Raw genomic sequence first — 13,607 nt, forward strand, 5'->3', positions numbered from 1 at the left:
CAAGAATTAACAGGGACAGACAGGCATGAGCAAACAGATATAACAGTAGTTTTCAGAGCAGATGACAAAAGTTATTGTGAGTCATCAGTGGTGAGGGTGTGGTTTAAAAAATAAACATGACATTTAGATAGCCCCAGGGTCTTGGAGAAGAAGAGAAATCGGGAAATGGGCTTACATAAGGCCCTGCACCGAGCACCTACATAGTTGCGTGTAGGGTGGGAAAAGCAAGGGCAGTGATTTGGATTCTGTAGCAGATGAACCCGGTGTGGTCCTGCCTACAGTGTGTCCTGGTGTGAAGTAGAATAAACAGGAAAGCCAGGATCTGGGGTCATCTTCTGTCTCTGTCACTGTATTTGTGCTCCTTTGGGGTAGGCAATGCAGTGTTTGGTTCTTGGGTCCTCGTCTACCCTAAAGTCTGGCACCTATAGGGCTTTAGAAATGTTTGCAGAATGGAAGAACAATCGGTTAAATAATTTGCTGTGCCTGTCAATGAACTGAGACCTTTCACTCGGGGTCATGGCAGCCTCCAAGCCCCTAAACGATCCCAAAATTTCAGGACTTACGGCTGTCATCTCTGTAAAAAGTGTTCACACCATAGCATGCCAAATCCAATCAACACCCGCCAGGCTCTGCTCAGAGTCCACCTCCTCTATCATGCCTCCCGTGACTTTTCCCTCAACACTTTATGTGAACCTTTGTTGACTCTCTAATCTACCTAGGGTTATCCTGAGTTGGAGTCATTACCTGCCACCTTGCCAGTCCCGTGGCCCCAGAGCACAGAGTAATAGCTAGTACTTGAGTAGTACTTGTCATGTGTTGGACACTCTGAAAACTTTGAAAATCATCAGTGCAACTGTTAGCTGCCATGAGCATGCTATATCAAAAGTGTAGGTGGACAGGCACATCTGTATCTTTCCACATGTCGGAATTTACTGAGTAGCAATAAGTTCCTAAGCTACACTGGTGTCCTTGACTGCTGTTTGCGTTCCCAGTTTCCCTTGATAGCTGGCCAAGGCAAACACAGGTTCTTTCATTTCGATCTTCACTAGTCTTAGCTCTCAGATCACACGTTACATATCACACAGTAAATATATGTGTAAGTCTGCATACACGTGGGTTACTGAATGGCTACAAAGGATTCAAGAGGCCATAGTGGAGTGCAAGAGGTTCTGAATAAGTCAGATACGAAGAGAGTCACTGAGGGTAGTTAGATAAGGTATTAATGAACCCGGCTGAAAGCACGAGTCACTGTTAGCTGAATCATGTCAAACCTCAGGGTCAGGTTGAGCCATCCAGCAAGGTGTAGGACTGCAGAGGCCATAGAGGTGACGAGAAAGGCCAGGTCAAGAGAGATGAATGGGCAGAACAGACCTGTCTGTCAGTGGGGACCAACTCAAACTGAAGTTCCCAGGACAGTTGAGATGAATGGGCAGAACAGAACTGCCTGTCAGTGGGGACCAACTCAAACTGAAGTTCCCAGGACAGTGGAGATGAATGGGCAGAACAGAACTGCCTGTCAGTGGGGACCAACTCAAACTGAAGTTCCCAGGACAGTTGAGATGAATGGGCAGAACAGAACTGTCTGTCAGTGGGGACCAACTCAAACTGAAGTTCCCAGGACAGTTGAGATGAATGGGCAGAACAGAACTGCCTGTCAGTGGGGACCAACTCAAACTGAAGTTCCCAGGACAGTTGAGAGTTCTCTGTGGTCTTTCAATGCATACACCAGGTGGTCAGAGGACAGGTTATCATCACAGTGTTAGATGCCTTCCTTTTGGGGCGTGGGGGTCCAAGTAAAGGTGTTGTACCCTTTCCTCTATTTGGTGTGTTTGCTATGTTCTTGGGTTGAGTTTTCCTGATATAATTTTAATATGCTGTATTCTCCAATAGCCCAAACTTACTGTGGTAAGTTTACAGGACTGGCACCCTTTTTACTTTTAGGAGTAAGTTATTTATCTGTCTGTGACTTGTGGGTGGTGCTAGACAGGTGGTGTTATTTAAATGCCTAACAAGGGTAGAGTCAATCTGCCTGTGTTTGCGATCAAAATGGAGTCAAAGGCTGCTTATAAATAGAGCCTCTCAGGCCAAGGAACAGGCTGAAGAATGACTGTTTTACATAATATAGATCATGGAGTAGGGGGAAATATAGCCAGTCTTTCTCTGTCCCACCAGCCAGCTCCCAAATCATGACATGGAGAATTATTATGAATTATGAAAGCTCAGCCAATAGCTTAGGCTTGTTTCTAGCTAGTTCTTATAACTTAAATGAACCCATTTCTATTCATTTACGTGCTGCTCTGAGGCTCATTTACTTTATCAATGTACTGTCCATCCTGATTTTCTGCTTCCTCCATGTCTCCTTCTGTCTCTGCTCTTCTTTTTCCCAGTGTCCTCTGTGCCTGGAAACCCTGCCTAACTATTGGCCATTTAGCTTTTTATTAAACCAATTAGAGTGACACTTCTTCACAATGTACAAAAAGATTATTTTACAACATTTCCTCTCTTTTGTCTACATACAAAAGAAAGGCTTTAACTCTACCACAGTAAAACTATATATAATAAGAACAATGATAGGGTAAGAATTACATTTACAATGTCTAGTCCATTTGTATTTGGCAAATTCAGAGAAAATACCCCATTAACTATCTTCTCTTAATGAGTCTAAAGTTTTGTACGTAATTTACTTTCTACCATAACTAAGGAAAACTGCAACTATAACTATCTAGTCTTAAACTCCATCAGAGACCTGAGAAGGATATAATATTACCTGAGTAAACAGGAAGTGCACAGCAAGCAACTTCTAAAACTGAAATGACAGAGACATCTGGATGCCTGGACAGTCACCCCAGGGTTCCTCTGTAATGTTGGGGCATCCATCTTCAGCCTACAGGCCTAGAATACCTGACAGACTTTTCTGTGAAGCGGTAACTTTGAAGGACTGTCCTACCTTGTTTTGGCAAAGTTTGGCAGATGCTTTCCTCTGTGTCCTGCTGGTCCAGTTTGGACAGCATACTGTCAGCAGTTGATGCAATGGCACTTTCTTTGCCCAGGGCTAACTTTTCCCACAAAGAAAGCAAACTCCATAGAAAATTCTTCGATGCCCATCATCCATTTTTGAAGTAAATTGGTGCTGCCAGGAGCAGACATGGCTCATGGTCATGAAAAGCCTTATGTTATTAAAACATTTTAAATGCCATATTCTGTAGGTATTTGAAGTGTTTGAAGACCACCTATCTATCTAAAACATATCTTTGCATGACCTTGAAAACATACCTAGCATGACTATAAGTTTGATTGTTATAGATGACTACTAACCTGTATTTCTTTTTTTAAAGATTTGTTTGTTTATTATGTATATAGTGTTTCTGTCTGCATGCATGCCTGTATGCCAGAAGAGGGCATCAGATACCACTATAGATAGTTGTGAGCCACCATTTAGTTGCTGGGAATTGAACTTAGGGCCTCTGGAAGAACAGTGAGTGCTCTTAACCCCTGAGCCATCTCCCCAGCCCAAACCTGTATTTCTTTATTATCATAAATAGCTTTCAAGGATTAAAACTTTACATTACATTTTAAAATGAGCTGCATAGGCACAATATCTTAAACAAAAATAGAAACATATATACAATATAACAAAAATAACTTTAAATTTGTATCAATGTACAAAAATACATACCAATGTAAAATATTTGAGACTAGTAGTTGTTCAAAAGTAGAGTCAACAATCCACCCTTTTATCCCATCATTTCTATACTATATCCCCCCTTTTCCTTTTAGAAATATATTCCTGAATCTAATCTCCTTTGTTTAGTTTTTTTTCTGACTATGACCAATAACAATTTGTAACCAGCCGCCCTAAATGATGACAAATATTCATAACCCACCAAATGACCAAAAACTACTCACCCAACCTCTTAGGAATGTAATCATTGTGTTCTCTAGACTACTTCCTGTTGTTTGGGGGTACTGACATCTTTAGGGGACCCTGAGAAAATTGGGATAATGTTCAAGTCCTAAGAAAGCTAGCTGTTGTCTAGTTTCAGTGTGATAGGAAATGTAGGGCTTATCTGAAGTCTGACTGTAGTAGTCTGTGAGGCTGGACAATCTCGGCCAGCAGCCTTGAAGCTGTTCTGGATGCAGAACTCTGAGGAAACTCAACAGAGGCATTCTGAGAGGCTGGATCACCTGGGCCACTCATTTTTATTGGTGTCTGGTCCCCTTGTTCTGTCTTATAGCTATTTTAGATTTATTTCTTTATGTCTGCAACCAGAATTTTCAGGGGTCTTCCCCAGTCAGATCTGATCTCTATTAACGTTGAATGAATCCACAGCTTTTCATTTTCTGTGCAAACAAAAGCATAACCTCTTCCCCCAATGTAACTTATTTTTGGACTCCATTTTGAAGTTAAGACTTTTTTTTAAATATACAAGTTGGTTTAATTTAGTAGTTTTTATAATCCAATGTCTCTTAGTGGCTATTGTTTGCTCATCAGCAATAAAAAAATTTAAATTCAATGCAATGCTATACAGGATCCAGACTGTCTGTGTATTTCCCATCTTTACACAGCTTATTCTTTTTATATTATTTTACTTTTTCTTTAAAGACTTTAATTATTTATAAACTATTTTCTATGACTGTCTATATTCATTTTATTTTCTTTTTAAAGCCTATGCACATTTTTTTTAACACATTGTAACCTATTTAGAGGCTTTTTTTATATCTGACCCTGCTTTACTGCGTATCTGTAACCTTTTCTGTCTGCATGAGTGAAACCTTATACTGCCATGCAGCTGAGCTCATGGTATGCTGGTGGCTTAAGCCCGAGGCAGTGGCCAGGAGATGTCTCTGTACTGTGGTCCCACATGAGAGACTGCAGTACTAGGAAGGTGCATTAGGATCCATTTTTGCATTTGGAACCTTTTTATTTCTTAAGCTTTCTCAGGTCTTATGTGGAAATACGTGCCCTACATTGGATGCCATTTTTAGCAAGTCTTTCTCTGTCCCACCAGCCGGCTCCCAAATCACAACATGGAGAATTTTGTTTTGTTTTGTTTTTGTTTTTTCAAGACAGGGTTTCTCTGTGTAGCTTTGTGCTTTTCCTGGATCTAGCTCTGTAGACCAGGCTGGCCTTGAACTCACAGAGATTCACCTGGCTCTGCCTGAGTGCTGGGATTAAAGGTGTGCACCACCACCACCACCTGGCTGACATGGAGAATTATTAATAATTATGAAAGCTTGACCGATAGCTTAGGCTTGTTTCTAACTAGTTCTTATAACTTAAATTAACCTATGTCTATTAATTTATGTGCTGCTCCGAGGCTCATTTACCTTATCATGTACTGTCCATCCTGCTTTCCTGCTTCCTCTGTGTCTCCTTACATCTCTGCTCTTCTTCTTCCCAGTGTCTTTGTGTGCCTGGAAATCCTGCCTAGCTATTGGCCATTCAGCTTTTTATTAAGCCAACCAGTTCTTCACAGTGTATAATAGGATTATTCCACAATAGCACAGTGTGATGTGAGCAACATTTAATTATTAATTAAATATTTAATTAATATTTAATTTAATATTTAAGAAGCTGCCAGTCTTAGGGCAGAGATAGACAAGTCCACAGACAATGACAGTGCAATACACAGAAGAGGGAGCCATGAACTCTGTACAAAAGGATCAGGAAATATGTTTCCATTAATTTTAATATTTATTTAATAATTCATTTGAATAATAAGTAAAGTAGATACTATTAGTGTCCTCATATAATAGTTGGGGAAACTGTTTTCTTATATCTAACTTACTTGTTTGTCACTGATTACTAGAAGGTAGCAAGGAAAAGATTCCAGTCTAGATGGTCAGGTGCCAGAGCCCGTTGACTTGGCCCTCTCTTATTGACCTTTAAATATCTTATTACACACATCCCTGGTTTAGCACATAATAGGCAGACAATGTTTGCTGGGTAAGTGAATAAATAGGTTACTACAGGAAGCCGAGTGTCTGAAGGGAATGGAGTTGCCCTGAGTTCCTTTATACCTATTGAGCCTAGCCTTTCCCTTTAGCATGTGGGTGCATCCATCCAAGGAAATATTGTCCTACTCCACACTTCGCCATCCCATAATAGGTGACAGGAATTCAAAGCACGATTTTGCTAGATATGGTGGCTCATACCTGTAATCTTAGCACTTGGGAAATTTATGTAGTAAAATCAGGAATTAAAGGTCAATTGGGGCTACATAACCAGTTTGATAAGGCTAGCCTGAGCTACACGAAAACCTGCCTCAAAAAAAAGAAAAACCCACAAAATAAAGTAAAAGTAAGTGTGGTTTTTGTGCTTGTGTTCAAGAAGCTGCCGATCTTAGGGCAGAGATAGACATGTCCACAGACAATGACGAGGCAATACACAGAAGAGGGAGCCATGAACTTTGCCCCAAAGAATCAGGAAACATCTTTATCAACAAGACAGATTCATGAATATAACAGTCCCTGTCTCTCTGGCTAAGTGAGGTAGTTCATCAATCCGTTGGGCTAGTGATTAAGAGGAAAATGGGAGAGTGTTCTGAGACAATGTCCACAGAAAGGTCTCTCTGAGGAGGCTGAGGGCCAAACTGGTGATGCCCAAGGAACATTCCAGGCAGAGAGAAGAGCCTGTGTGAAGGGTTGGGGGCACTGACGGGCTGAAGAGATAAGAAAAGGTGCATACTGCTGTTGTGAAATGAGCAGACCATGGAGAGCCCCAAAGGGCACTTAGAAGTTATTGATCTTTACTTCTGGACCATCATTTACATGAAACTATGCCACCATCATACTTAAAACTGCTCAGTCTTTCCTCCCCAAGTCACTTTTGGTCATGGTGGGGTTTTTTTGTTTTGTTTTGTTTTGTTTTTTCGAGACAGGGTTTCTCTGTGTAGCTTTGAGCCTTTCCTAGATCTCGCTCTGTAGACCAGGCTGGCCTCAAACTCACAAGAGATCCGCCTGCCTCTGCCTCCCAAGTGCTGGGATTAAAGGCGTGCGCCACCACTGCCCGGCTGGTCATGGTGTTTTATCACAGCAATAGAAACCCTAACAAAGACAAAGTGGAGGCAATTTACTTGGTGAAACAAAAACTAAAATTTATCATCTGTATTTTCAATTTTCAAAACATTTATTTCAATGTATCAGCATTGCCATGTGTAGTTCGTTATGGTGTACATCCATAAATGACACTCAACGATGGGACTGCATTCTCCTCTTCTCCCCTTCTAGAGTTCTCTCCCACTGGGTTCCAGGGCCATGGCCAAGAAGCAAGGTGAGGGAGAGCTGGCCGTGTATTGGGAACGGAAGTGATTAAATGTTGAGTGTCTGGTGGTTGTGAGGTCTAAGCCAGGATGTCCACTGGGAAGCCTAGGCACGAGGAGGCGAGTGGCCTCCCGGTCTGGAAGGAAGAAGGATGTCCGTGCTCAGGGATGACACTAGTGGTTTTGGCCATGGGAGAGAAATGAGGTATCTATATTAAGGATGTAAGGTGGGTGGGGATTTCAGGATGTCTATTTTGGCCCATGTTGGGAAAAAAAAAGTATCTAGAAATAAATATATACGTAAGTAAGTTAAGTTGCCCTGCCCCCACCTGCACTTTTCTGCTCCCCTTTACCAAGGACAAAAGGCAGCATTATAAGCTGAGAAGGGAAACAAAGAGATTTTTAGATTCCAGCTGCTCTGGGGAAATTACAAATGAGGACTGACGCTATCTTTGTTTCTTTTCAGTATGAAAAATACCTTGCCTGACGTGGGCACCCTGCCACCATTGGGAGAACCGTGAGAATCCAGTTTGTTCTCAAAACAGTGCCACTGGGAGGTGAGGTCACAGAGAACACTGCTTTTCTCTATGGCAGCGCTGACCAAAAACACCTAAATTAGTAAGTAACAAACAATGTCCTGGAAGAACAGAAGTAGCCAGAACACAGCTTCTGGGTTGGTGCAATTATATCTGACCTGGGTGCCCTGAGGCAAGTGATTTTCCTTGTTTGCATCTCTGCTTGTTCAAGAGCAAAGTGAGGGTGCTCTCATGCCCTACGGGGGAGCCCATGAAGAGCCAGTTTATGAGATGCTCTTTTCAAGCCTTCGCAGAGACCAAACTAGAAGTTGGAGAGAGGAAAGGAAATGCTAAACTGGATGGCGAAGCCCAATATTCTAGAGCCGACAGAGAATCTAGAGGGACATCTAGCTCACTCACTCATTCATTCATTCACTCATTCATTCATTCATATTCCTTCCTGAGCCTACCCCTGCATAGGGAAGTGGGGGCCTGGAAATGAATAGACTCTGATCCGGCTTTCACGGAGCTTGCCGTTTAGGCTACAGAGGAGATGTGGGACCAGACAGGAAGTGAAACAATCATGCCTAAGAACTGAGGGCTGAGTGTGTCATGTAGATAGGGGTGCAAAGGAGGTTAAGACCTGCTCAATTTGTGGGAGCCAAAAAGAGTTTCCAGAAAAGTCTACTCAAAGGGTAAGGAGAAGTTTGCCAGCAGATAACAAGGGAAACAGCAGTCCAGCACATGTGGTTGCATCAATGTGACTGTAGTCTAATCCCACAGCACCAGGGCCCTGCTTTACAGCTTTTCGGGTAAGACAGTCCGGGGTGTTGGCAATGATTAGAGCAGAGTTTCTCAAAGCCTGGTTTATAGCAACTCCTGTAGGGGCCTGAACTTATCCATAAAAATGTTTTAATGTTCTATTCCATTTTGATAATAATGCCAACTGAAAGCTAATGCCACTGGGAAAAGGCTCACCTGCCCTGGCACTTTGATATTACCTTCGTGTTTGTGAGCATTTTGGTGCCAGATAACAGATAATTTTGGTGCCTGGTTAACTGGGACAGCATCAGGAGGTGGGCATGATTGGTATGACGCTTCGATGCCAAGTGAAAGTCAAACAGCAGTTGTTGTGTGGTTAGAGTGAAGATTTCTCAGGACTCTGGCCAGAGAAGCTTGGTAGGAGATCCTGCTGTACACAGGGCTATCGGTGTGTAAACTTCAAAATCCTTGGGCCAAAGCAGTTTACACTCAGAAAATTTTCTTTCGACAAAACAATGCCTTCTTGGGCTCAAGTGGTGGCTCAGTGGTTAAGAGCATGTACTGCTCTAGCCAAGGACCCAAGTTCAGTCTCCAGCACCCATGCTGGGCAGCTCATCACTGCCTGCTACTCCAGCTCCAGGGTATCTGGCCCCATCCCAGAAGATGGTTCGGGCTTCCAAGGACGCTGCATGCGTGTGCACAAGGCCGTAACTCCCCGTCCCCTACACATCTATTTAAAAATGAAAACAATATCATTTAAAAACGATGCCTTTTGATACATGGCACTGAAAATGTTTAAGTTTTATAAGGTCGGTGGTTTTATTTGCCGTTTGCCTTGCTGTGTAGTTTACAAAGAACTCAGACTGGGTGCACTGAGCTCAGGCAGACAGCTTAGCTCTGGTGAGGATATCCTTAGTAAGAATGAGTCTGGCCTCCGAGACTAGAGACATTTATCAGCTTTGCCACAGTCGAGTCCCTTTACCCGGGACACACCCACTGGGAGTGAGGACAGCTGCCAGCTATCTAAGGAACAATCGGGTGTTCCCTGGCTGTGAGCTCCCACCCAGTGAAGTCACCCATACCTTCTCCTTGGCTGGCTCCCCAGGGCCTCCCTCAGGCTTTTGTTACATTAAATGGAACTGAATAGAGTTAAAGAGACTTGGACTCTGTTTGGCTCTTGTCCTGTGACTGTGCGGTTTGATTTGACAAGTCACTTCTGCTCTCGGGGCCAGAGGCTCTGCAAGATGGATGTTGGAAGAAGTCCTGTCAACCTTTAATAGTCTATTCTATAGCTTATTTAGAATATAATATTCTAAGTAAATTAACATTTGTTTATTGGTTTGTTTGTTTATTTGGTATTTTGAGACATGGTTTCCTGGCTATCCTGGAATTCACTCTGTAGACCAGGCTGGCCTCCAACTCAGAGTTCCGCCTGCCTCTGCCTCCCAAATGCTGGCATTAAAGGTGTGAGCCACTACAGCCTGGCTAATATTTTACACTTTTAAAGCTGTAGCCACAGCAACAACATGAGCCTTGTGGCAGCAGGGTGCTCCTGAGCTTTCATTGCTGTAGGACACAATCCCAAATTATAGCAAGAAACGGGAAAGGGTAGTGAAAACAAAACCTACTGCATGCACGGTGTTGTCTGCCTAGAAAAATACACTAGGCAGCTTTCTCTGTTTTCTTATGTGAAAGGTGAGTCCCCTTCCCTCAGTTTTTGTATAGTTAAATGCATTAGTATTTGATTTTGTTGCCTTTATTAGCTGATGACCTGTAGCACTTTATCTTGCTCCTTGGTAATGTTTTAGCGATTTGTTTGTTTGTTTGTTCTCTTTTGTACTTTCCATGTTTCTCTTTGACTTTTGAGCACACGTTATGCAGGTATAATAATTGTTTTAATGTATTTCTCTGCTCATTCTAACATCTGTATCCATTTTGGATCAATTCCTGTTCAGTTCTCCTTACTACGTTCTCCTGCCTCTCGTCCGACAGCTTTGATTTGCTCTCAGCTTGCTGGGATTTCTTTCTCTTTTGAATGTTTGTTTGTCCATTGAAACAGGGTCTCACTCTGTAGTGCAAGGCTCCCTTGAACTTCCACGGATCCCCCTGCCTCAACCTCTCAAGTGCTGGGATTACAAGTGTGAGCCACCACACACAGACACACACAAAATAGAATAAATTTTTAAAATAATAAAGAGATGTTTGAGCTGATGTCGACAAGGAGGACCGGATCACTAGTGGCAGGTGAAACAGAAACAATGTCCCTTACAAGGTGGAGATCCAGTCGTTAATACTTTCACGGTGATTGGTTGGTTTGTGTGGAACAGCTGTGGAGGAGAATACACCAGCTGACGCAATGAACTTAGTATTTGGGAAGGTGTAATAGTCCGTTTTCTGTTGTGACTGCAAAGCACCACAAGCTGAGTACTTTATGAAGAAAAGATGTTTATTTAGCTTCCGGTTTTAGAGGCCCAGAAACGGTGTTGCCACCTGCTTGGCCCTAGTGACAACCTCCTTGGCTACATCATACCATTGTGTTGGGCATCATGGCAGGAATGCGTTTGAGAGGGAGCTGTCTTGTACAGAAACGGGACGCCAGAATGTGTTACCTCATATCGTCTTTTTTGAGACTAGGTCTTGTTTTGTAGTTCAGGCTGGCCTCAAACTCATGCTTCTGCCTTCTGATAGAATTATAGGCCCGTGCTACCTACCATACCCAGCTCACAAATTTCTTTTCTTTTTTTTTTTCATTCCTGTACTGGAGTTCAAGCTCAGTGCCCTGTGCATGCTAGGCAAGTGCTCTACCACTGAGTTACACCCCAAGTCCTCATTTAACCTTTACAATGACTCAGAAGATTAGGTGTTACCTCGGCGTTGTCCAGATAAGAAAGCCTGGGACTGAGAGACTTTTGAATAAGTAGTTTGTGCTTACCCAACTAGTAAACAATAGGACTGGAGTCCAAAGCTGGCTTTTTCCTGTTGAATCTGTCTCTGCCTTTTCGCTTTCCTTTTATTTCCTCAGCACACTTTTAAGATTAGAAGCACAGGCGCTTGTAAACACTCACTGCTTTCCCAGAAGACCGGAGGTTGGTTCCCAGCACCCATGTCGGGTGCCTCACAATAGTCTATGATTTTAATTCCAGGAGATCAGATACCCTCTTCTGACCTCCTTGGGCACCTGCACGCACATGGCGTACACTCACGCAAACACATACACATAAAATAAAAATACAGCTCTACAAACTTGAAAGTGTAATATATTCTTTTAATAGGTCCAACCCAAAGTTAGCACGTTAGACATGTTAGCCACTTCCCTTTTCATCACCTCCACCTCCCTTGCTGCTGCTCCCATCTTAACCCCAGGTAAACAGTGTGAGCACTGTGTTTTGTGACTTGCCCACACTTTTGCTAATACATTACTGGGCAGTTTGCTTTTACCTATCACAGCATCACAGCTATGGTCCTAGAGTCCGCATGTTTAGCCTGTTTCAGACACATTGAGGACGATTCGATTTGCCTTTTGAATAGCTAGGTCATCATCCATGGTGTAAAACAAATGCACAAAAGTCTATTCAAATGTGTCCCTGCTATTAGAAGCCCAGGTTATTTCCAAGTTGGTCACCGTAAGCAATGTTCTCATAAATATCCTTGAACCTGTACTTTTAGGTAATGATACTTTTGTTCTAGTATCTTAAAGGAGATATGCCTGATCCAATGGGGCTTATATTTTAAAATGTAATTGATTGTCTTTCTAGACAATTATAGTATAACACTGTGTCTTCACCCACAGTGGGAAATGTTGTTCATTTCTTCACGTAACAATAGTGAGGTTCAGAAAATGTTTGCATTTGAGAAGACAGCGGGGACAGGACAGTCTCTCTCACATGCTTCCTAGCCATCTTCTCAGAATCCGGCCATGAAAGCTGGGAGAAAGTTTCCAACCTCTCTCTAAAGCAGAGGAGAGTATCTAACCTCACTCTAAAGTAGGAGAGAGTTTCTGACCTCACTCTAAAGCAGAGGAGAGTGTCTAACCTCACTCTAAAGTAGGAGAAAGTTTCTGACCTCACTCTAAAGCAGAGGAGGAGTGTCTAACCTTACTCTAAAGTGGGAGAGAGTTTCTGACCTCACTCTAAAGCAGAGGAGAGTGTCTAACCTCACTCTAAAGCGGGAGAGAGTTTCTGACCTCATTCTTTCCTGCCATGAGGGACTGTCACCCTCTGCCTGGGAGCCAAAATAAAGCCTTTCCTTTGTCTCTAACTTGATTTTGTCAGGTATTTTGTTAAAGCAATGAAAAAAATGATAAATGTAGCTCTCATCTGGGTTCTGACACTAATTAACTGTGTCCTTCAGAAATTTTTTCAGTCTGGGTCTGTTGCCCAGGCTCATTGAAGTGCTGGTGTTGGGCTGCATCACTACCTTACTTAGAAGCCTGTGGAGCTCCAGTTAGTGCCAGGGACTCTTGCAGGCACTGGGACTCATCAGAGAATAAGCCGGTAATCTCTGATCTTCTGAGGCAGCAGTGGTTAGCCTCCTTTGCAGGAATCTTTGATGGGACCTGGGTGTGTGTGTGTGCATTTCCTCTGAGAGCTGCATTGCTGTCCTTTACTGCCCCGAACGTGGTCTGTCTGACCTGGAAGTATGGCCTTACCAACGACAACGGAAAGGCTTGTTTGTAGAGGCCAGGAAGTCCCCATGACCCCTCTTCAACTACCTCTGAGACAGGAAGCCCTAGGAGGAAAAAACAAAAGATGAAACACTGCCTGGCTTCCCAGCTCCAAGCATGCAGCCAGGCTGGCCAGAGCATCCCTCCTACCCAATGACAGGGACCTTCCTTGGAAGCTCCTTCCTTGCCATTGGGCCCCAGGCCTTCAGTTCCTTTCCTGTGGATCAAGGAGGACTCAGGTGACGCAAAGGAGGTAAGTGAAAAGATGATTGAGTCTCTGAGAAAGGATGTATGATGTCCTCATCCTCGGTTACGCCTTGGCATCTGGGAGGGAGGGAAGATGAATGAACGGCGTGGGAAAGTATTGAGCATTAAGGAAGCGAGTGACTCAGCTGCTCTGACCTC

Source organism: Peromyscus eremicus, chromosome 1 (assembly GCF_949786415.1).
Source record: "Peromyscus eremicus chromosome 1, PerEre_H2_v1, whole genome shotgun sequence".
Classification (NCBI taxonomy): domain Eukaryota; kingdom Metazoa; phylum Chordata; class Mammalia; order Rodentia; family Cricetidae; genus Peromyscus; species Peromyscus eremicus.